This window comes from Somniosus microcephalus, chromosome 16 (assembly GCF_052327205.1).
Source record: "Somniosus microcephalus isolate GS21.2 chromosome 16, FLI_Smic_1.0, whole genome shotgun sequence".
NCBI classification, from domain to species: domain Eukaryota; kingdom Metazoa; phylum Chordata; class Chondrichthyes; order Squaliformes; family Somniosidae; genus Somniosus; species Somniosus microcephalus.
In genome coordinates this window covers 50,835,513-50,859,989 of record NC_141002.1, presented here as the reverse complement: position 1 = coordinate 50,859,989, position 24,477 = coordinate 50,835,513, and the positions used below count along the sequence as shown (strand labels likewise).

The 24,477-nt window shown below is 50.1% G+C and overlaps 1 protein-coding gene across 1 annotated transcript in view; it reads right to left on the bottom strand.

Annotated features, from left to right (window-relative positions):
* Nucleotides 1-24,211, bottom strand: part of syn3 (synapsin III) — a 479,656-nt gene extending 455,445 nt beyond the window's left edge. Inside the window, exon 1 of the mRNA XM_086009013.1 lies at nt 24,128-24,211. The gene's annotated coding sequence lies outside the window, so the exon portion shown is untranslated. The remainder of the gene's footprint in view (nt 1-24,127) is intronic.
* Nucleotides 24,212-24,477: the final 266 nt, after the last annotated feature.

Below are 24,477 nucleotides of genomic sequence, written 5' to 3'. Positions count from 1 at the left end.
AGTTAGAATTTTTGACAGTCGTCCAGGTGTGACGTCATCATCCTTTTTATCAGTCACAGTTAGCACCTGAATGGAATGCCAATCCAATTGTATTTTTCGGATCCATTCACGTCCCAATAATGGTGGTCCTCCATCTGGTAGTATATATAGATACAGTTTCTGTGTTTCCTTGCCGTTGTATTCAACTGGCACCCTTATTTTTCCTCTGGGGTAGACTTTTTGCCCCGTGTATGTCTTCAATACAATGGACGTGTCCTTCAAGGGTATGTGTGGGAATAGCCGCTCATAGTCTCGTCGATTCATGACAGTTAGGGCTGATCCTGTGTCCAATTCCATCTTTACTGGGGACCCTGCTATCATGAGGGTGACCCAAATGGTTCGGTGATCCTCCTTTGCGATCACGTTGTGTAACTTTAGACAAATTAGTCTCCTGCTCCCGGAGTCATTGGGCCAGAAATTCGCGGCCAGAAGCGTGAGTACGGTCGGGGTACTCACGCATTTGGCCGTTGGAAATGCCGGCGTTCAGCAGGAACAGCGCATGCGGGGAACGCCGGCATTTCCAGACCCGAGGTCTATTCACAGCGCGTGCGACTGCACAGGCAGCGCTTGCGCAGTGAACTTTGTGGATTTCAATGATGGATTCAGTGAGGGTAAGTCCTTAGAAGTTACACTTGAAAAAAGCAAGTGTAAAGTTGTTCATTGGCTGCGGAGGAAGATATATTTTATCGTGGAGCTTCTGAAATGCAATATTTTTGTTTGGGAAAGGGAGGGAAGTTATTTTAAGAAATTTTAAGTAAGTTTTAAAGTTAAATTTTTTTTTTTTTTTTTTTTTTAAAGGGTTTTCAGAACGGTAGGTAGAAGGAGCAATTGTGGCTGTGTGAATGGAATGTGAGAATGAGTTATGTATGTATGTCCACATATATTCCTTTACGTATATGTATGTATGTTTTATATTCCTTTACTAATGTGTATGAATGTATGTTTTTAATTATGATTTTCCAATAAGTTACTTTCTCTGAAAGTCATAATTAAATAATACATTCATACACATAAGTAAAGGAATATATACATAACACGCAAAGGAATATATACAGACATACATACTTTCAGAAGCTCCACGATAATAAATATCTTCCTCCGCAGCCTCTGGAGCAACTGTACCCATGCTTTTTTCATGTGTAAGTTGTAATGACTGGACCTCACTGAAAGCATTAATGAAAGCGGCGAATTATACTGCGCACGCGCTGCCTGTGCAGTCGCACGCGTTCTGCCTCTGAACCCCTTCGTTCAGAGGACAGGAAATGCCGGTTTTCCCCACATGCACTGTGCATGCTGAAAACCGGCATTTCATCCGGCCAGATGCGAAAGTACCCCGACCGTACTCGCGCATTTGGAAGGGAATTACTGGGCCAACATTTTACATGTCAATAAAATGAAAAATTTAACAATTGCACGACTTGCCCCCTCGCATCTGCGACTGAGGGTCCAAGGAGGTGCATTGCGCAAGAGGTCATCATCGTACGTATCCTCACACTGTTCCCTTTGGGGAACTGTATGAAGTGGTGGAAGGATTTATGGCCGTGATTAACGCTCATTCCGTGACCGTAAGCATCTTTGAACCAGCCATTAGGGTGGTTAGTCCTATGGCGGGAGGGTTTTACGGGCTCCCACAACCCATCTGAGGTGGGGGGGGCCACCAACACCCACGGACGCAAGTATCCCGCTGGATGTCCACCCAGAATTTAAAGTTGGAGCTCCGACTCCACTTGCCGGGACTGTCTGGAGTGGGGTTCAAAACCCGACTCCTTCTGGCCCAGCGGCGGGGATGCTTACTGCTACGCAAAAGGCCCACTCCGCACAAAAGGTGACACCCATACGTTTCCTGCGCCTTTTCCCTCCCCGTGACTGGAGCCCTATGCTGCCATTTCACGTTGCTAATCGGATTGGGCCTTTGTCATAGCGGTAGGATCCCCGCCGCTGGGCCAGATCAGGGTAGGGTTTCGAACCCCGCTCCAGACAGTCCCGGCAAGTGGAGTCGGAGCGCCGGCTCTAAATTCTGGGTTGACATCCAGTGGGATATTTGCGTCCGTGGGTGTGGGTGGCCCCCCCTCCTTGTATAGCTTGTGGGAGCCCGTAAAACCCTCCCGCCATAGGACTAACCGCCCTAATGGCTGGTTCAAAGATGGTTACGGTCACGGAATGAGCGTTAATCATGGCCATAAATCCTTCCACCACTTCATACAGTTCCCCAAAGGGAACAGTGTGAAGACACGTATGACGACGACATTGCTAAATAAATAAATGGAATTTAAAAAATTCTTTTAGGGCTTTTAAAAGTCTTTAAATTGCTTTAATTCTCTTTAAAACTACTTCAGATTACTCAAAATAATGTAAACATTTTAAAAAGTTTATAAAAGTTACTAAAATCTTCAAAAAACTTCCAAAAACCTATTTAAACTGCTGCTTTGCATGTAAAAATGCTTAGCAGCTTGACAGAAACATTGGGGGCGTGTCCAGTGAAGCTGAGACCTCAAGGGGCGTGTCTCACTTGCACTGCACGCTCCTGGCTTCGCGCTGGCTGCACTCCTGGGCGGCGTGACGTCATACGCTGCCCAGGATTCTTCTTTTTCAAACGCCAAGTCCAGGCGTCCCTGGAGCTGATCGGCAGTAGCGCGGGGTAAGTGCATATACGGGGCTTGCACGCGCGGCAAGCCCTGTTCACCAATTTCTGGCCCATTATCACTCTCCTGATCTTCCGAACTACTGTCTGTCAATTTCTTTACTTTCTTGTACTTTTCCTTAGTAGTTCTTGTAGTGTTGGTTTTCTTTCCCGAATTGCAGACTCTTGCTATGTGTCCCATTTTCCCACATTGCCTGCATACTTTGTCCTTAAACCAGCAGTCCTTCTGATCATGGGTTGTTCTGCCGCAGCGATAGCACTTTTCTGCTCCATACGCCATTTCGTTAGCGCTGTATTCTTGTGGTTTCTGTTGTATTTCCGCAGCTCCCCGTGCTGCTGCTTCGTAGGATACTGCCACGCTGAAAGCCTGTGCTAGCGTCAGGACCTTTTCTGAAAGTAGTCGTTTCTGGGTTCCTTCACTCTGGAGCCCGCAGACAAACTTATCCCGCAAGGTGTCTGCCAGTCCTGCTCCGAACTGGCAGTGCTTCGATAACTTGCGTAGTTCCGTAAGATAGTCAGCATTGTTCTCATCTTTGTGCTGGTTTCTTTTATGGAACTTGAATCTTTCTGCTATCAGCAGCGGTGTAGGGTTTAGGTGTTCCTGTAAGATATTAACAATCTCCTCAAAACTTTTCTCCATTGGTTTAGCTGGGGTAATTAAATTCCGCAATAGGCCGTACGTTCTCGCGCCCATCAAATTTAATAATACCGACGCCTTCTTTCCATCGGCCACCTCATTTGCCTTGCAGTACACTTCAATTCTTTCCACATACGTGGTCCAGTCTTCTACCTCGTTGTCGAAAGCAGTGATACTGCCACTTTTCGGCATCTTGGGTGATTTAAAATGGCGCCTCCCGCGCTTTTTCTTCTTCACCAATGAATTAAAATGGCACCTCCCGCGCATTTCCTTCTTCCCCAATGGAATAAAATGGCGCCTCCCGCGCTTTTCCTTCTTCCCCAATGGAATAAAATGGCGCCTCCCGCGCTTTTCCTTCTTCCCCTTGCTGCCACGCTGCTCCTAGCGTTCTGCAGGGTAATGGCGGCGACCCGCAGCTTTGGCGCGTCTCACTTTTCCTTCCCCTTGTTTTATTTTCGTTACGCTGCCCGGTTCTTGAGCACCGACCGCGCCCTGTGCGCTCCACCCTCTATCTCTCTCTCTTTTCCTCCCGACGACGCCGCACGGCCCCTTTGCAGAGCCGCTCGATCGAGCTCGAGCCCGCCGCAGTCCGGAAGGATCAGCGCACTACCTGCTACCAGCACGATTTGCTGGAACACCTTGACTGGGGAGCCAAGCCCAGCTCTCCACAGCCTCTCCTGCAACTCTCCGAACTCCGATGGATCCTTGGGCGGTTGCCCGCGGTCGACGCCCGTTATTCTGACTTCGACCTCCAAGAAGCTTCTTCTCAGGGAAAGATCCCCGTGAGGTGATGCAGTACTGCAGGTGAGTTCGAACCTGTTCGTCGCCAATGTAGTGTCCGAGTATAAATAATACACGGGCTGCAGGAGAACAATAATAACAGGTATTTACTGAACAGAGGGTACTCTTTTATTTGGACCCAAAAAAAAACCAATTCGACTGTAAATAAACAAAAGTTCAACTAAAGCTTAACAAATCAAATTAAAATTTGGTTTTCCGTGTTGATGATGCACTCCAGTCCCCGCGGCGCCCACCGGTCGCGGAAATACTCAAGCGCACCGGCGGACACCGCGTGCTCCATCTCCAGGGCCACCCGGGCGCGAACATGGCTGCGGAAGAGATGCAGGCAATCCGGCTGGACGACCCCCTCGACCGCCCGCTGCCTGGACCAATTGATGGCTCTTTTAGCCAGGCCCAGGAGCAGGCCCACAAGGAGGTCCTCCAACCTGTCCGCTCCCCTCCGCACCGGGTGACCGTAGATCAAGAGCGTGGGACTGAAGTGCAACCAAAAATCGAGGAGCAGCCCCTTCAAGTAGTGAAAGAGGGGCTGCAACCTCTCACAATCCATATAAACGTGAAACACGGACTCCTCCAGGCCGCAAAAAATGCAGGCGGCCTGGGAGTCCGTGAACCTACTTAAAACCTTATTGCACGGGACCGCTCCGTGCAACACCCTCCAGGCCAAGTCCCCGATGGAACAAGGGAGGACTCCCGCATAGAGAGCCCTCCATTGGGGACCTCCGCTACCGCCGGTCAGCAAAACGCCACGCCAAGGCGTGTCCGGACGGTAGACGAAGATGGCAAAGTGGAGAGTGTGCAGGAGCAGCCCGTACAGGAAACCCCTCCGCGCGGAATGAAAAGGCACGGAGGGTATTTCCTCGAGACGGCTCAAGTTGTGAGGCGCCGGTTCCCGAGGGGAGTTTCGGGGCCGGGCGCCGATGAGGAATTCCGTCCGAACGGGGGTAAGCTCGGACGGGATCGCCCCACGTGCTTGAGCCGCCTCGATACACCTAGTGGAGTCGGGGCCCAGTGCCGCTTTTACCGATTCGATGGTTTCGACCGCGAGCTGGACGTTGGCCCAGGACAGGCGCCGCGCCAGCTCCTCCGGCGCCATCCAGCCCGCTCCTCCGCCATCGAGCAGGTCCCCGACTCTGGTCACCTTGCCAGCCACAGCCCTACCCTCCGCCAGCCGCCCGAACCCGTGTTCGTGGAGGTGCGGATTCCTGAGCAGCGGCTCCCGAAGGAGAGCCGCCGCTCCTGACGGGGGAGAGCTCCGCCTGGAAGCGACGTAGTTCCAAACCCATAGTAGTTCCTGGTAGAAGACAGGCAGCTCCCGCAGGCCGGCACGCCTGCTGCCCACTTTCGCAAACAGGAGCTGCGTGTCGTAATTGAGGCCATGCAGCTGGCGGAAGAAAAACATCGCCAGCGCACACCATCTCGGAGGATTCTCGACGTACAGGTATCTCTGCAGCGTCTGAAGACGGAAAGTCGCAGCCTGGGTGCGAAGGCACACCAGCGCCTGACCGCCCTCCCTAAGCGGGAGACACAGAACCGCGGCAGAGACCCAGTGCTTCCTTTTGTCCCAGAAGAAGTCGATGAGCTTCTTCTGAATCTTGGCGACAAACGCAGGGGGAGGGATCAAAGTGACCAACCGGTACCACAACATGGCGGCCACCAGCTGGTTTATGACCAGCGCTCGACCCCTGTAGGACAACACTCGGAGCAGTCCTGTCCAGCGTCCTAGGCGAGCGGTGACTTTGGCCTCCAGCTCTTGCCAGTTCGCCGGCCAAGCGTCCTCGGCAGGGCTAAGGTAGACTCCCAAATAGAGGAGGTGCGTGGTGCTCCAGGCGAAAGGCCTGAACTCCTCCGGCAGGGAGTCCACCCGCCACTGACCCACCAGGAGTCCGGAACATTTCTCCCAGTTGATCTTGGCGGAGGATGCGTCCGAGTAAATCTGCTGGCATTCCCGCATCCTCCGCAAGTCAGCGGGATCCGTGACCGTGAGGAGCACGTCATCGGCGTAAGCCGAGAGGACCACCTCCACGCCCGGCCCTTGCAGAGCCAGTCCCGTCAACCTCTTCCGCAAGAGGCGCAGGAAAGGCTCCACGCAAATGGCATATAACTGGCCGGACATGGGGCATCCCTGACGCACCCCCCGCCCGAAGCGAAGGGGCGCCGTCAAGGACCCGTTAACTTTAATCAGACACTCCGCGGCGGCGTACAGAAGTCGGATCCGGGCGACGAAATGCGTCCCGAACCCGAATGCGCGCAGAGTCCCGAAGAGATACTCGTGATCCACCCTGTCGAACGCCTTCTCCTGATCCAGGGAAAGGAAGGCGACCGACAGACCAGCCCTCTGGGAGTGGTGGACCAGGTCCCGGACCAGATGGATGTTATCGTGGATGGTCCGGCCCGGGACCGTGTAGGACTGGTCGGGGTGGATCATGTGGGCCAGCACGGTGCCAAGGCGAGCAGACATGGCCCTGGCAAAGATTTTATAGTCCGTGCTGAGGAGGGAGACCGGGCGCCAGTTCTTAAGGAGGCGGAGATCGCCCTTCTTAGGCAGCAGGACAATGACCGCCCTGCGCCAAGAGAGGGGCATCTCCCCGGTCGCCAAACTTTCCCCCAGGACCCGCGCGTAGTCGCCCCCCAAGACGTCCCAGAACGCCCTGTGGAACTCCACGGTCAGCCCGTCCAGCCCCGGGGACTTTCCCCTAGAGAGCTGGCGGAGGGCGCCGGTCAGCTCCGCCAGACTTAGCGGAGCGTCCAATTTTTCGGCGCCCTCCGGGCCAACCTTCGGCAGGTCCTCCCACAAAACTCTGCGCGCATCCTCGCTGGACGGATCCGGAGAGAACAGAGCCCCGTAATAGGCGCGGGTCTCCGCGCTGATTCCCTCCGGATCCGAGACCAGAGATCCGTCGTCGGCCAGCAGCCCCAAGAGCTGCTTACGGACCCCCCGTCTTTTTTCCAGCGAGTAGAAGAAGGGGGAGCCGCGGTCCAGGTCCCGCAGGAGCTGGATCCGCGACCTCACGTACGCGCCTCGGGACCCGACGAGCTGCAGGTCCTTCAGCGCGCCCTTCTTCTCTTCGTACACCTTCCGCAGGGCCGGGTCCTCGACGACCTGACCGAGACGGGACTCCAGGTCGAGCACCTCCTTCTCCAACCGCCCGACCCGGGCCTCCCGCCTCTTGGTCGACCCCTTCGCGTACTCCTGACAGAAGAGACGGATGTGAGCCTTGCCCACATCCCACCATAGCCTCAAGGAGGGGAAGCCCCCCTGCTTCCTTCTCCAGTCGGCCCAGAATCGACGAAACGAATCCCGGAACCGTGCGTCCTCCAGCAGCAGGTTGTTAAAATGCCAGTACACGGACCCCCCCCGCGTGCGCAGCGGAGCGAGCTCCGCCCACACCAGGTGGTGGTCCGTGCACGGCACCGGCCGCATGGAAGCTGCCGGAACGCAGGAGACGAACGCCCGGGAAATGTAGAGGCGGTCGATTCTGGACCTTCCTCCCCCAGACCTCACGCTAGTGAAGGCGCTGGAGTCGGGGTGGAGATTTCGCCAGACGTCCACCAAGTCGAGGGACCCAACCAGGTCCCTCAACTTCTCCATCGCTGCCGGGCTTCGCGGGGGACCCGAACGGTCCCTCGCCTCGAGGGTGCAGTTAAAATCCCCCCCGAGGATGACGCACTCGCCCACGTCGATGGAGCCCAAGAGAGCGGACACTTCTTCGAAGAAGCGCACTTGCTGCGCACTGGTCTGAGGGGCGTACACGTTCACTAGATGGAGCGGCACGCCCCCCAGGCGAACAGTGACATGGAGCAAGCGGCCCGGCACGTGCTCCTTGACCCCCAAGATCTCCGGCTGAAAATGCGGGGCCAGCAAGATAGCCACCCCGCTGGAATTGTTGGAGAGGTGACTCATGCTGACCCCTCCTTGCCACTCCAGGAGCCACGTGGCTTCGTCTCCCGGAACGGTGTGGGTTTCTTGCAGGAAGCACACCGCATACTTCCCGTCCCGAAGGACCGAGAAGTTATTGAATCTGCGGCGCGCCTCCCTGCTGCCGTTGATGTTGAGGCTGGCTATGGTTATCTTCATGTCAGAAGCATAGTGCAACCTCTACCTACACCTAACGGGGCGAGGAAGCGCAGCCGCTGGTCCGCCGCCACTTCCTCAGCAGCCCAGTGAGAAACGTTGTGAGCCGACGCAGCTCGAGCGGGTTCACACCCTCGTCCGCGCCCAAGATCTTAACGGCGGCGCGGACGGAATCGATGAGCAGCGCCAGCTCCGACCACCTGTCGAGGGCCAGCCGGACCTTATTGCGCTGACCCAGGCACGTGGCCATAAAATCCCGGAGTTCCCTTACGGAAATGAGGGGAGACTTGGCAAGGGGCACGAGGTCATCCATCGCCACGTCGGCGCTGGAGTCCGAATCGTCCTCCGTGCCCATCACCGAGTCCCCATCCTCCTCCAGGGGGTCGTCACCAGCGGCCGACCCGTCCGCCGCGCAGTGCGAAGCGAACGACTCGGCCGCGCCAGCCAGCCCCGCCTCCGCCCGGATCCCACCCCCAGGATCGGCGGCAGAGGATTTCTCCCTGGGCTCCTCTAGGGGTGCCGGGCCAGAAGACGGCGGCGGTTCAGAGCTCCCCTCCGCCTCAGACGCCGGAACGACCGGAGAAACCGGGGAGAGAACAATTTCCAGCTCCTCCAGTACGTCCGGCACCAGAGACGCAGCCAGGGGGCCATCCTCCTCCCCGCCACCAACCTCCGACCCAGCGGACGGGGGGTTTTGAATTAAAAGCTCTACCAGGACGAGCATCCCCTGGGAGACGTCCGGGTCGCATTGGGCGAGCTCATTATCCTCGAGCTCGCCCGACCCAACCCCCAGGCTGCCCGACCCGGCGAGGGGTAACGACACCGATAAAAGGTCAACTTCAATTACTGCCGCAGGTTGTTCCGCAACCCCCCCCACGGGCAGGGTCTCATCCCCATCCCCGGGAGGCACGTGCTGGACAGACACATCTGCCTCAGCCTCCCGAGGGACAGGCGACCCCTGCCGATCGCTGGTGATGACGACAGCGCTGGGGGGGCGGGGGGGCGCAGTACCCGCGGCGGGCGACGACTCCCCCTGCTCGGAGGGACCTTCCTCCTCCCGGTCCTCCTCCAGGGGGTCGCGCCTTCTTTTTAGCACGGAGGGAGCGAGGGAGACCTCCATGTCTGCAAAGGCCTCCTCCTCGACTCCCTCCGGCGGAGCAGGTTTGTCGGGTACCTCGGGCCCGAGCCCGGCCGCAGGTATTGGCATTACCGCTGCGGCGGTTGCGGCCACAGGCTCGGGCACGGGGCCCCTCCCGCTCACATCTGCCCTGATCAACTCCGCGAGGAACGCGGGTGTAAGGGGCTCAAGGGGCAAGGGCTCACCATCCACGGGGGGACCTGCCCTAAGGTGCTTCTTTTTTCCCCGCGCCTTCTTTCCGGCCGGACACGCTCCCTCCCCCCCGCTGGAGGCCTTGGTGGCATCGGCCCCCGACGTCAACCGCGCATCAGACGTACTTGACGCGTGGGCAGATCCGGGGGGAAGGGCGGCGGCGGCGGCGCCAGCCTCGGCCGCACGAGATGATCCGGCGGCCTTGGAGGCAGGGCAGTTCCTCCTGATGTGCCCCACCTCCCTGCAGGCATGGCACCTCACACCGTCCGACGTCCAAAAGGCGCGGTAGGCGGTCCCCTCGTGGAGGACGACGAACGCCCCTTCAGTGTCCTCCTCCCGCGCCAGCTGGATAAACAGCTGGCGCCGGAAGGAGAAGACGTGGCGAAGGCTGGCCTCCCGGAAGCCGAGCGGGATGGGCGTGATCCCCGACCTCACCTCCCCAAGTTGTCGCAAATGGGGAAGGAGGAGCTCACCAGGAACATAGGGCGGGACGTTGGAAATAATGATCCTCTGCGCGGTGGCCTCGAGAGGATCCACCGGCAGGAAGGTCCCGCCCACGGTGAGCCCCTTGGCGACAGCCAGGGACACCGCCCGCTCCGACCCCAGGAAGAACACAGCCTTCCCATACATTTTCGAGGCCGCGACGATGGCTGAGGGGCCGACAACCCCAGCCATGGCCTTGACGCAGGCCTCGATGGTCATAGTGGGGTGAGTGTAGCTCTTCACCCCAAGCTTTTTTGTTATTAATCGAAAAGGTGACGGGGCAGCAGGAACAGCGGGAGCAGCTGTGGCCGTGGCTACCACTCTCGCATAGGTCCCGGCTGGCCCCACCACCGGCGAAGACGCAGTCGCCATTCTGGGGTGCTTTTTTTAAGGGCTACACTCACCCCAAGTCACAGGCCTGAAGGTGTTAATGGCCTCGGTGTATATATATATTTTTTTGTCCTCTATTGAGCAGAGGGAGCTGATTAAAATGAGGACACACCTCTCTCCTTATTGATTTAAATTGGGAGAGTGGCCTCTCCCCTCTGCTCAATTGGCAATTAATAAAATAGATGAAACTAAGGTGCCTTAGAAAGACAGGCAGAGAGAGACAAAGAGAGAGAGAGAGAGGTGGGGGGGGTGGGAAGGAGGGAGGCCGCAAAGGGCAGTGTTGCCACTCAGGATGGTGGGTGGGTGTTGGCAGGGTTGCACTCTCCGATGGAAAAAGTCTTTGGTGATGGTGGTCTTCTGGCAGGGGGAGAAGACGTCTTCACCTGGAAAAGCTGGAGAAGCCCAGGCTTAGTCCTGCAACAGGTCTTAACGATGTAATTAAATTAAATTAAGGACTTCACCTTGGGCAGCTCCAAGCTCTCCCAGGGCAGGCAATAGAAGGGATGCTAATTAGTGGTGTGTGTGGCCTAGCTTTTAACAAGAGCACACACACACACTACACCCCTTGATGATCCGGCCTTGCTTCTTCTTTTCTCCCCCCACCTAAAATACAAAGTCTTGGGAGAGTGCCCCAAATAACACCCACCTGTAGATGTTCCGGATGAAGTTTTCTTCCCTCCTTTCAAGCAGTTGGTTTCTCTCCCCTCTCTCCCTCTCCTGAAGTGGAGGCCAATTTGGGGAGGCAGTGATAGAAAGGCCTCTCCCCTGGTTGATGTTGATGTAGGCCTCCTTTCTCTTTCTCCTTCTCCTCCTCTGTCCTCTCTCTCCAGGCACCTCAGTTGATGTAATGATGGTGGAGTTGGTGGTGGTGGTCCAACGTTCTCCTCCTCTTCCTGGTCAGGGGACCACCACTTTAATCCACTCTCCAAAGTCTGGCTGCTCCCTCTGCTCGTGCTTGCAGCTGAACAGAGGGTAACTTAAGACTGAAATACAGAAGCCTGCTATGGCTTTATATACAGGGGGTGGTCACTGCCGGTACTGCAGTATAGAATCAGTTCTTCTCTTAAAGGTACATACATACACAACAACGCCAATGTAGACTTCCCTCCAGTCTGAAAAACAACCCTTCACCTCTACTCTCTGCTTTCTGTCCCTCAATCAATTTTGTATCCATGCAGCCACTGCCCCTTTAATAACCATGGGCTTCAATTTTTCTAACAAGTTTATCGTGTGGTACTTTGTCAAATGCCTTTTGAAAGTCCATATACACAACATCAACCGCACTACACTCATCAACCCTCTCTGTTACCTCAAAGAGCTCGAACTAATTAGTCAAACAGGTTTTGCCTTTTAACAAATCCGTGCTGCTTTTTATTTGTTAACCCAGATTTTTCCATGTGCCAATTAATTTTGTCCCTATTAATGTCTCTAATAGTTTCCCTGTCACTGATGTTGAACTGACTAGCCTGTAGTTGTTGGATTTATCCCTCTCCAATTTTTTTTAAACAAGGGTGTAACATGTGCAATCATCCAGTCCTCTGGCACCAGCCCCATATCCAACAGGATTGGAAGATTGTGGCCAGAGCCTTCACAATTTCCACTCTTACTTCCCTCAGTAACCTAGAATGCACCCCATCTGGACCAGGTGACTTTTCTACTTTGAGGACTTAAGTACCTCCTCTTTATCTACTTTTATTTTATCCAATATCACTACTGCCTCCTCCTTTAATGATACGTTGCCAGCATCCTCTTCTCTAGTGAGGACAGATGCACTGTACTCATTTAGCACCTCAGCCGTACCCTCTCCCTCCACAAGAAGATCTCCTTTTTGGTCCCTAATCAGCCACACCCTTTGACTACCCTTTTACTATTTATAAAAGACTGTTGGGTTCCCTTTTATGTTAGCTGCTAATCTATTCTCGTATTTATTCTTTGCCCCTCTTATTCCCTTTCTTAGATCTCCTCTGTACTTTCTATATTCAGCTTGGTTCTCTACTGTATTATGAAGCTTACATTTGTCATAAGCCTCCATTCTGTCTCATTTTAACCTCTTTATCTTTAGTCATACAGAGAGCCCTAGCTTTGGATGCCCTTCTTTCCCCTCATGGGAATCTGTCTACTCTGTACCCAAACTATCTCCTCTTTGAAAGCCCCCCATTGTTCAATTATTGTTTTGCCTACCAATTTTTAATTCCAATCCAACTTGGCCAGATCCGTTTTCAACTCACTGAAGTTAGCCCTCTTCCGATTCAGTATTTTTATGCTTCATTGTTCCTTGTCCTTTTCCATAAATACATCATCGCTTTCCAGTGCTATAATAGTTTCTTTGATCAATCCTGCCATCTCCTCTCCTTTTTTTCCCCCTTCCGTCTTTCCTGAATATCTTGCAGCCAGGAATATTAAGTTCCCAATCCTACCCTTCTTTAAGCCAGGTCTGTTATTGCCACTATATCGTAGCTCCATGTGGAGACTTGTGCTTGCAGCTGACCAACCTTATTTACTAAGCTACATGCATTTACACATATGCACTCCAAACCCATTTTAGTCTGCCTTACATTTGCCTCCTGTCTGATCCCTCCTATTTCTAAACTATTCTTTATTCTATTGCTATTTGTCTCTCCCAGTCCTCTGTGCACCTTGTTTCTCCTCTCTAATGATTCATCCTGGTACCCCGCCCCCTGCCAAATTAGTTTAACCCCTCCCCCACAGCACAAATTAACCTTCCCGCGAGGACACTGTTGCCAGCTCTGTTGCGGTGCAATCCATCCACCTTGAACAGGTCCCTCCTGCCCCAATGCCGCAAGTTGTCAGGAAATTCCAGCCCAATGTGTGCAATTCAGGAAGAGAGAAATGACTCTTCCCCTTCTCTATTCTATCCCTGGGAATTGTGTGTATTAACAAAATAGTACAAAATTATTAAACAAAATTGCAAGTGTTGCCAACACTGCTCATCTCCTCACAATCTTATTTGTTCAAATTGTCGTGTATTGATTGCGAGTTTGACACCAGTTAATATGGTAATGTAATGGGCAATGCATTATGGGAATTACCCAGGAAAGCAGCAGTCAGCCATTTTAGGAATAAAGTAAAGATCAGTTAGAAGCCTGTCTGCCTGACTCTGATTTAATTCGACGTATCTACATGCTTGATTGAACGCATTAAAGCATAGATACAACATTGGCGACGAGGATAACAAAAGGAATCATTTCAAATAGTGTAATCAACCACCACCTAGACCGAAGGGCGTGTTGATGCGGGGGGGGGGGGGTGGAGAACACAAGCACAGTCACAAGATTGGTAAATGAAAAACAGCAGTTAGCTGTGTTTTATTCTTAGAAAATGGGAAAAAAAGGTTCACGTCTGGCAAAATCCAAAAAACACATGACGTTCAAAAAGAAAAATGAAGAACCAAACCATCACCCACCCCAGGTGGTTAGGAAGGCAGTCCTTAAATCAGTTTTCTCCAAAAAACTGTAAGCCAGGGTTACTTTACCACTGGATCTTTCTCAGCCGGTCCAGGGATCATATCAGGCTCTCAGAACTAAACAATATTCCACCCGGGTTCAATAGTAGACCTCTCTGTGGCAGCTGCAAGCTGGTTTTCACCCCTGACCCCTGACCCCTGACCCCCGACCCTCTCCTCAGGCACTGGCCCTGAAGGGATGCACTAGTTTGCCTTTTGAACTCCTGAGCTAATGGGTAGATTTGCCTCAGGTGTGTTGGAGGTGGGTGTGGCCTTCACCTGAATTGGAGTGAGAGGGGGACTTTGTCTCCATCTGGTGGCCACATACCGTCCATCCACCACAAACCGCCCCCATAGCTCACAATAGGTAGATGCCCAAGTTTTAGTTAGCTAGGTTGGAGAAGACCGGCATTCAAAATTTTGTATGTTTCGCCGAGCCAGCCACGTTGGGTCCAAGATGGACGAGGTGGTTAATGTCTTTTGAGCTTTAGGCCGACGGCAAAGGACTCATTATCGACGATACCTCTACAGCTGCCACAAAGCAGAGGGGAAGAGCTCTACTTCTACACCTAGCAGGACCAGATGTCCGGGATATCTTTTTGACTCTACTGGACACAGGAGAGCCAGCAGACTACACGGCGGCGGTTAGTGCTTTGAATCACTACTTCGTGCCCCAGGTCAACGCAGCATTTGCTAGACAGGCTTTTCATAAGTTGTCCCAGAAGGCAGGTGAGACTGTGCAACAATTTGCTACTCGCTTGCGGCAGGCTGCTAAAGACTGTGCTTTTGGGGGGGATGAGGATAATCAAATAAGAGACGCTATCCTGAGTAGGTGCACGTCAGCCTATGTGCGGAGGAAGTTGCTAGAGGAAGGGCATGATCTAACGCTCGCCCACACGTTACAATTGGCCTCACAATGTGAAAACGTCGAGGAGCAGATGTCAGCCATGTCATGTACAGAGAAGGCGGAGACAGATACTGTTCATCGTGTTACACAGAAAAGAGGGTATTATGCGAAAAGCTCAACAGAGAAACCAAAGGGAAATGGCGATAGGAACGAAAGGAAATGTTACAGATGTGGACACACAGACCACATGGGCAGAGATCCGAAATGCCCAGCACGTGGACAAACATGTCATAAGTGCAAGGGAAAGGATCATTTCTCCAAAGTATGCCGCACAAAGGGTACAAAGAAACACAGTGTGAACAATGTAGTGGAACAAAATGACTTTGCATTTGCTGTTACTGGAAATAACGTGACAGAGAGACTTACCTTTTGTGTGGGGGGAGTAAACCTGAGAATGTTAATTGATTCGGGTGCAACTAATAATGTGATAGATGAGAATACATGGGAAGGATTAAAGTCAGAACACATTAAGTGTCAGTCACATGTCCCTAAGACAGAGAGAAAGTTATTCTCTTATGCTTCTAGCCGACCACTGTCAGTTAAAGGTGTATTCACATGTGGGATTACAATAGGTAAGAGAACTGAGCAGGCGGAGTTCATTGTGGTTAAAGGCCATGAAGAGCCGTTGCTAGGAAGGGAGACAGCCATGAAACTGGGAATTTTAAAAATAGGCGCAGATGTCTCAGCTGTGGTAGATGTAAGACAGCTACTAGAACAGCGGTATCCAAAGGTGTTCCAGGGAGTAGGAAGGTTGAACACAAAACAGATCAGTTTGTATATCGACCCACAAGTGAAGCCTGTGGCCCAGCCACTCAGGCATATACCATTCAACTTAAGGGGGGCAGTAGAGGCCAAAATAAAACAATTGAGGGACATGGACATTATCGAACCTGTAACTGGTCCCACCCCATGGGTAAATCCTGTGGTTATTGTACCAAAAGCGGATAAGGATGTAAGGTTATGCCTAGACATGAGGCGAGCAAACCAGGCAATAGTGAGGGAACGATATCCAATCCCCACCGTTGATGAGATACTCCAAGGTATGAACGGCTCAACGGTGTTTAGTAAGCTAGACCTGAAATGGGGTTATCACCAGCTAGGACTGACCCCTGAGTCACGAGAAATCACAACGTTTGCAGTACATAACGGAGTATACAGGTACAAGAGGCTGATATTCGGTGTATCTTCAGCTAGTGAGCAATATCAGCACGAGATAGCTAATGCCTTAGCTGGAATAGAGGGTGTTGAAAACATCTCAGACGACATTATCGTGCATGCACACGACCAGGAAACGCACGACAGATGCCTGCACGCTGTTATGACCAGACTAATGGAAAGTGGACTGACACTAAACTCAGAGAAGTGCCAATTCAACATGGACTGATTGATTTTCATGGGAATCCTGTTGTCTGAAAAGGGCATTGGACCAACAGCAGAGAGAGTGCGAGCGGTGGCAGAAGCTCGGGAACCAGAGAATGCTACAGAGGTGAGGAGTTTCTTGGGACTCGTTGGGTACAGTAGCAGATTTATCCCGCAGTTTGCAACGCTATCAGAGTCACTGCAACGCCTGACGAGAAAAGACACACCATTTAAATTTGGATCACAACAGAGACAGTCATTCAGTGCACTCAAGGAAGAGTTGGCCAGAGCCGGCACTTTAGCATATTTTGATAAGGACGCACCAACCAAGGTGATAGCAGATGCCAGTCCTGTAGGTTTAGGCGCAGTACTAGTCCAGGACCAACAGGGACAAGAGGTGCCAATATGCTATGTAAGTCGTAGTTTAACAGACTATGAGAGGAAATACTCTCAAACAGAGAGAGAGGCCTTAGCTCTTGTATGGGCTTGTGAGAGGCTGCATCCATGTGTGTATGGCCGAAAATTTAACTTGGTAACTGACCATAAGCCATTACAAGTGATATACGGCCCACACTCTAAACCCTGTGCCCGTATAGAGAGATGGGTACTTAGATTACAGCTGTACGATTTTAAGGTGATACACATTCCAGGCAAGCAAAACATTGCAGACCTACTGTCACGATTGCTGGGGGAGACAGAAAAACAGGAGAGACATTCTCATGGCTCAGATGAATACGTGAGATTTGTAGCTGTGAGTGCTACTCACTACTAGAGAGGTGGAGGAAGCCTCTGCTACCGACCCAGAGCTGATTGAGGTACGGAAGGCAATCACAAACAGACATTTTGAGAACTGTAAAGCTTATGCAGCAATTGCAAACGAGCTGTGTGTAGTGGGGTACCTGGTTCTTCGGGGAACACGCATCGTGCTACCCACAGTGTTACACGCACGAGCCCTGGTGTTAGAAGGACACTTGGGAATAGTTGGAACAAAGCAACATCTCAGAACCAAGGTTTGGTGGCCTGGCATGGACAAGGCAGCTGAAAAACACTGTAAAGGGTGCCAAGGCTGTCAGATAGTAGCCAGACCCGACCCGCCTGAACCGTTGAGACCAACACCATTACCGGAGGGCCACTGGCAGGATGTAGCTATAGACTTACTGGGACCCTTGCCATCCAACCACTCCATTCTTGTGGTAGTTGATTATTATAGTCGCTACTATGAATACAACATCATGACCTCCACAACAACAGAGAAGGTTATTGATAGTTTAGAGTCAATCTTCAGCCGTCATGGTTTGCCAATCACCTGCAAATCTGATAATGGTCCCCAATTCAGATCTGAATTATTCAAAGGATACTGTGAAAACAACGGGATCAAACACCTGAGAACGACAGCAAAATGGGCTCAGGCTAACGGAGAAGTCGAGCGCCAGAATGCATCGCTGATGAAGAGAATCAGAATTGCTCAGTCAGAAGGACTAGATTGGAAACGTGAACTTAGAAAATATGTGACTGTGTACAGGAGCATTGACCATGCCACGACAGGAAAGAGCCCGGCAGAGCTGCTCTTTAAACGGAAAATGAGAGGAAAGCTGCCAGACATCACAGAGTCGCGTGCAGACATGGAAGTACGTGACCGGGACGCAGAACAAAAAGGCAAGTCCAAGCTGTACGCAGATGAACAGCAGAGATCACAATACTCAGAGGTGGAAGTTGGCGACACGGTGCTGGTGCGGCAGGACAAAGTGGACAAGTTCACCACTCCTTTTAATGCCTCACCGCACAAAGTTTTGAGTAAAACAGGGAGTCAAGTAGTAGTGGAATCTCCAGAAGGAGCACGCTACTCGAGAAACACTACGTTTGAAGAAATACAGAACCAAAGTGATGTTAAATGTTTAAACCTGGGAATTATTTAGTTGTGTGGTAAGACACAAGTTTGTAAAAAGTTTATAAACCAAATAAGTTATGCAGTGTTATTGTAAGCAACTGTTTGTAAACTGCAAGTTTGTTTCCAAGGAAAAGGGGGATGTCGTGTATTGATTGCGAGTTTGACACCAGTTAATACGGTAATGTAATGGGCAATGCATTATGGGAATTACCCGGGAAAGCAGCAGTCAGCCATTTTAGGAATAAAGTAAAGATCACAGTTAGAAGCCTGTCTGCCTGACTCTGATTTAATTCGATGTATCTACATGCTTGATTGAACGCATTAAAGCATAGATACAACACAAATGAAAACAAGTTCAGCTCGGAGTCTCTCCTCATAAATTAGAACATCAAGTCATGGACCTCTTCTCCGAACCTTCTCCAACATATCAGTTATTTTGACGGTATAACTGCACAGAATGCTCCTAACATGAACTACGCAGGGTCGGAATAATTTATTTCGACAGTCAAATACCTTATAGATTCAGCTCAATAGACAATTATTGAAAACTTCAAACAGACTGGATACAGTCTTTCGTCCCATTAATCTAGGTTGATGTCAAACACAATCCATTCTTAAAATGAATCAAGCGTTTTTTGTTCCCATTTAAAATCTGTATTACTGTTCCAGATAACGTAAACCTGAACTTACATTTTTTTTCAGACAAGCAGCTGCTTTCAGCTGTTCGGGATGCAAGTTTGCACTCTATCCACTGCCATCTGTTTGTTGCGTGTTTATCTGCTGTGTTATATCAGCGGAAAGGTCAAACTCGCAATGCTTCAAACTGTCTGAATCTGTTCTGTTACAGTGTACAGCAGGGTACCAAACAAACAGCAGTATGCTTCACACCCAATCCCCTTTAAAAGGAGAACTGAGCCATAATGAAACAATGATAAATGTTCATTTCTTACTCACAAACTACATTTTGGATACCACTTCACTGTATGACGATTCTTTGTGGTTAAGAGTTTGCAGCAACCATTTCCACAGCTCTTTTTAAAAATATAATGGGGAAAAAAATAAAACAAATTGCAAATGCTTGTTTCATTTTTACAGTGAATAATGAAGCTTTTTCATGCCCTCCCAGGACCTATGATCAAAATAAAAACAAAAAATGCTGGAACTACACAAGTCAGTTAGCATCTGTAAAGTGCAAATACAGGTTATGAAAATGTCTTTTCTTAAAGATGCTGACTGACCCGCTGGGTATTCCCTGTCTTTTCTCCTTTTATTTCAGATTTACAGTATTCGCTGTTTTTCTGTTTTTTTTTATTTTCCTGCAGAAGGTCAGCTGACTTTGTCCTCTCCCTTTGTCATTTCGGCTCCTTCCTGTGATACTGCTGTCTGGTCTCTAACAGACTGATTGCTGTCCTTGTACCATTAAAATGGGTCCAAGTGTTAAAGAAAGAAGAAAGCACTTGCGTTTATAAAGCGCCTTTTAAAAAGGACATCCTAAAGTGCATTTCAGCAAAATTAAGTACTTTTGAATTGTAGTCACTGTTGTAATATCGGGAAATGCAGCAGCCAATTTGTGCACAGCAAGGTCCCACATTGAGATAAATGAGCACATCATCTGTTTTTTTAGTGATGTTGGTTGAAGGATAAATATGGGCCACGATCTTCTCGGCTCTTCTTCCAATAGTACCAAGGGGCCATAAATTCATACATGCCAATCTAGAACACCAACAAGAGCTGACACTGTCCCCAAAAAACTGACAGCTCAAGAACAGGCCTCCTACAAAAAACAAGTAGTTACACTTAATAACTTAAGCAGTAAGATGTATACAACCTTCCTTCACTTGTATTGGAGCAAAAAAAAACATAAGTAAATGAAACCCTGAAGGGACAAATCCAAATGTTATAGAAGGTACAAATTGACGGTGCATTTCTAGAGGATCTGGAGCATGATCCCCTGTAAAATTTTCAGCTAAGTGTACAATAAGCATTTTTATACTTCAAATAAATTTCATCTCCCTGCTGTCTATTCTCCTCCTTCAGTCTTGCTTCCATCCATCCTCCCCCTCCTCATCCTGGCCATCAAATCTGCCCCTCCCCTCATCAACCGTTCTGGCCTCTCTCCCTTTGCCATCTATTCCCTCCCATCCAGCACATCCTACCCGGGTCCGGTGGCTGAAGCACCAGTCAGGCCCCCATTTCTTCTATCCCCACCCAGCACTAATGGCTGGGATTTCTATCTTTATAAATGGTCGGCAGGAATCCTTGTGTGAGTTCCCACCTATAGTATACAGAGGCAGTCATCCTGGCCATTAGTGCCGAGTGGAGGCAGGAGCCTGGCTGGTGCATATGCCACCAGACTTGAGAGCATCAGGACTGGGAGAAGATGGGAGCCTGATTTCACTAACCAAGCTTCCAAAACGCTGACTATCAGCTTCAAGCACTGATGGTTGACATATATATAAATTGTGATTAAAAACAGGTATTCCCTGTGTTTTTTGCTAAGAGGAAAATATAGCCCTGAATCATTAGTACGTTTGTCTCATAAGGGAAAAAGCTCCACAATACATTTACACCTCAGCATCACCCTTCTCCCCAGAGCTTCACCACATCGTTTAACAAATCCAGCTCAGGCAAATGTAAGCCTTCTGAGCAAACAGCTGCCTGTTCAAAATGACGGTGGATGGCTGGGACTCCCCTCCAGCCTCAGCAGCAATGTGAAGCTTTGGAATTCTTTTAACAGGTTCACCGGAGCAAGACTGATGTGGACGGTAGAAGCACGGTGTATAATCTTTTATCTGCATTCATAGCACTAATGACATGCTCGCCCATCAAACCCGCCCAGGAAGAAATTGCAACCTCAAAGCACATGGAATATCGGTTCAGAAGGTTCTGACTGGGCTCGTTTCCCCACACTGCTCACTTGTTTGGGATTTTTTTTTAAAAAGGGCAATGTTGTTATGGTAACCTGTCTTTCAAGGCACACTACCATGCAATTAAAACTGAAGAGGGGCTGAAGATGTTGCAAAGCCAACAACATCTGGTTGTTGTTATGAGCGTCTTTCCCCCCCTCCCCAATTTATGCTAGTGCACTGTTCTACAAGCCCAACCTTTCGTGAACATAGGTAGTAAGTGTTGGCAGACACTTTAATGATGGAAGGAGGAAAGGAGCCTGATCCTGTCCTCGACTGAGGCCCACACCAGCGCACTTGCCATCATGGGTCACTGGATAGTAGCCAAGAATACAGGACCAGCCCCTCCCTAGCCCAGGACTGTTGCGGTGAATTGTAAAATGCCCCTACTGAGATTAACTAATTCAGCAAAGCCTTCACATCAAACCTACAATTGCACACAAATCACCCTCTCTGCTGCACCATTCAGAGGAAAGGCTGCAATGAGTGCCAGGCATAACCCCACCTAAAAGTAACTGGTCATATGTCGTGCCATTCTTGGGTACAGCACATAACCCCATGGAAGCCAAGACAGCACACACATGGGGAGAAAACATCTAATATTGCACAAGAAAGGAATATCAGAAATCAGCCTGATCTTATACAGAAGGTGGGTCTGCCATCATTTGCTCCTCTGCACAACTGAATCGAGCTTCAAAAATATCTTCTGCACAACTCGCCGATTTTCTGCTACTTGCACTGCCCAGGCACAATGTGTGTGAGTCACTGATGTTATACCGGAGGAGAAAGCATTTGCCCATATCTGATCCAGCTTCTGCGTGGTATGTAAACTCTGCCCGGTTAAAACCCTGGGCTCATGCTGATGGTACAGGGTACAGCTGATAGCAACAATTCCCCCCATCCACTTGCCCCTCCCCCTGGCAAATGGATATCGACACTGTATTCCTGCTGTAGATGTTTACTTTTTGAAAAAGAAAACACTAATCTAAAATGAACCCTACCAGAAGAATGGCGAGATGCACTGCGGACACAGTTACCAGTCTATTCCCCTTTACAGCACCGAAGCCAAAAACAGGTTGTGCCTGATTGCCCACAGCAACAGCTGTTTTGCTGCTAGACATCAGCTCTTGCACTGTGATGGCCATGACTTACAGCCATATATCACCAGATGGGAGTGATTTTCTGTACAGTACAGACTACATTTTCTAAGTGTTTCCTAGCAGTCCGGAACTGTGCCCGTTCAGAAATGGGAAAATCGTGGGCGTGGTTCCATACCATCAGTGCATACACTGAAAATTGCCCCCTATATGAACAGGAGCCGACACTGAAGCACGCGTGCAGTACCAGATATGTACTGTATTCATTAAGCTGGAATCAGCCGGGTGCCTGGACCTCTAGTGAGCTTCGTCACGTGTTCAGACATGGGTACGCACCCACGGTCTGTCGCTGCACTGAGAAGTCCATCTCAACGGTACTATCATGGGAACATGCTAAATGGATGCTGTGGCTTGCCACTTCCTTCAAGGGACACCATTTCCAGTGGCTTGGAAACAGTTCCCTGCCAGCCCTCCCTGTGCAGTTAGTGCATGGCCAAGGGAGACTCCAGGGAGATTAGAGAAAATATATGCTGAATAAAAATGAAGTATATGTACCCTTACTAAAATAGGGTCAATTGGAAGCTAAATATTTTTGTGCTGTCTCTTTCTGTATGGGACTAGCAAGGTGAAGTAAATATTAAAAAGTTTAATTTTTTTAATTATTTTGCCAAGATTAGAATTTGATATCCGTTGAGGTTTTCAGTGGTCCTGATCTCTCTGCTGTGGAAGGTACCGGTTTCTGCTGGGGGTGGTGGCAGCCTTCCTGTACCTCACACAAGCGGCCACTCCTCATGCGTGAACCCCAACAGTGACTACTGCAGCTATTCAGCGACGGAGCCTTATCACAGCCGGGCCCCCGATCCTGCCTCCACCCGACATTCAAATACACTCACACTTTCCAGCAGGGGTCACTGGACTGAATCAGGATTGAGGAATCCGAGCTAATTTGTTTTCCCCCTCGGCCTACAATGGCGTGGTCGACCACATCACGTCAGCTAATGCCCCGACAGAGCCGCTAATTCAGCAGACCTTCGGGTCCATATGACTCAATACCACACCGCACGCTGCATCTCCAAATCAGAGCAATTGCTGAAGTTGGATGAGATGGTGCAGCATGCCCAGCATTTCCAGCTGCCCTCATCCCACAGTCCTAGCAAACACACTCTTTATCAACTTGAAGAACTGTAACAGGTTGGGATACATGTGGCAAGACAAGTACTGCCAGCCAAACAAAGACAATATCTAAACAGGAAACAATAGGGAATTCCTTTAATACGTTGGCTTTGCTTTTTTTGTGTAATCCCCATAAAGATTTCACTTTGAAAAAGAGTAATCTTAAATTAAATATTTTGATGGGGAGTGGCAGCACATCCCATTGAGGAGCGCTGCTCTCCTCGCTCCACGTGCCAGTCTCAATTTCCTGAAGATGCTGTCTGCAGGGCAATGTTGCCGCATTTCATTAATCCCCATCAAGCTGCCGTGTTCAGTCTCGTATAGATTACAATGTTTGTAAATGACCAGGAGGGACAAACGCTACAACCCCTCACCCACACATACACACACACACAGAAGCAGATCGCTCACTCTCTCTCTCTCTCTCCTCGGAGCCCTGACTGTGACATTAAATATTCAACAGCAGTAAGCAGGCTTGTGGAACCCAGAACCAGTAAAACAGTCATAGCTGCCTTTCCAACCTCCCCCTCCCCCAAATCATTTCAGATCAGAAATTGTACAGCTTCCTGACACAGCCCTGCATCTCCAATAGCAAGCAGTGTTAATCTCTTTCACCCAGTTTACCTCCATTCTCTCACACAAAGATACAAGCAAATAAAATACATAACAACCAGGAAACCCATTAAAATCAAACAATCTCAGTGAAAACATTGCATGCTGTACAGTGCAATAAATAAATTAGATTATAGGTCACACCATGCTTAATATAAACTCTTAAGAATACATACAGTAAGGTTAAAAAAAATTCCCAAGGCAAATAAACTGGTTTGCTATACAGCAGCAGGCATACACAGTATTTAAAAATAAAAGGAACCCTGGGCTCATGACCTGCGATGCTGAAAGACTGTCTCATATTTCTCTACATTGTCTTCGTACCTCACCTCCTTTGCACTACTGTATTGTCCCTGTGCCGGTCTATGAAATGAAAAGGACTGTGTGCTGGGACCCTCCTCCTTCTACGAGCTCTTACACACTGCTATCTCTCTCTCTCTCTCCCCCCTCCCCAATCCCAGTGCAACCTGGGAGCCTGCAGAGTGACTTCATTTCTTCCCCTCCCATTTAGGCTATTGGCCAATTGCGACATGTGCTGAATTAAATTGTGCTGCCCTCCCTGTAGTCACGTTAGCTGTACTAGACAAACATGTATTATTCACAAAAGATAACCAGGGCCATTTGCTCGGGTCTCACTAGCAATCATTTAACTACTGAAAGCAAAACATGAAAAGATCAT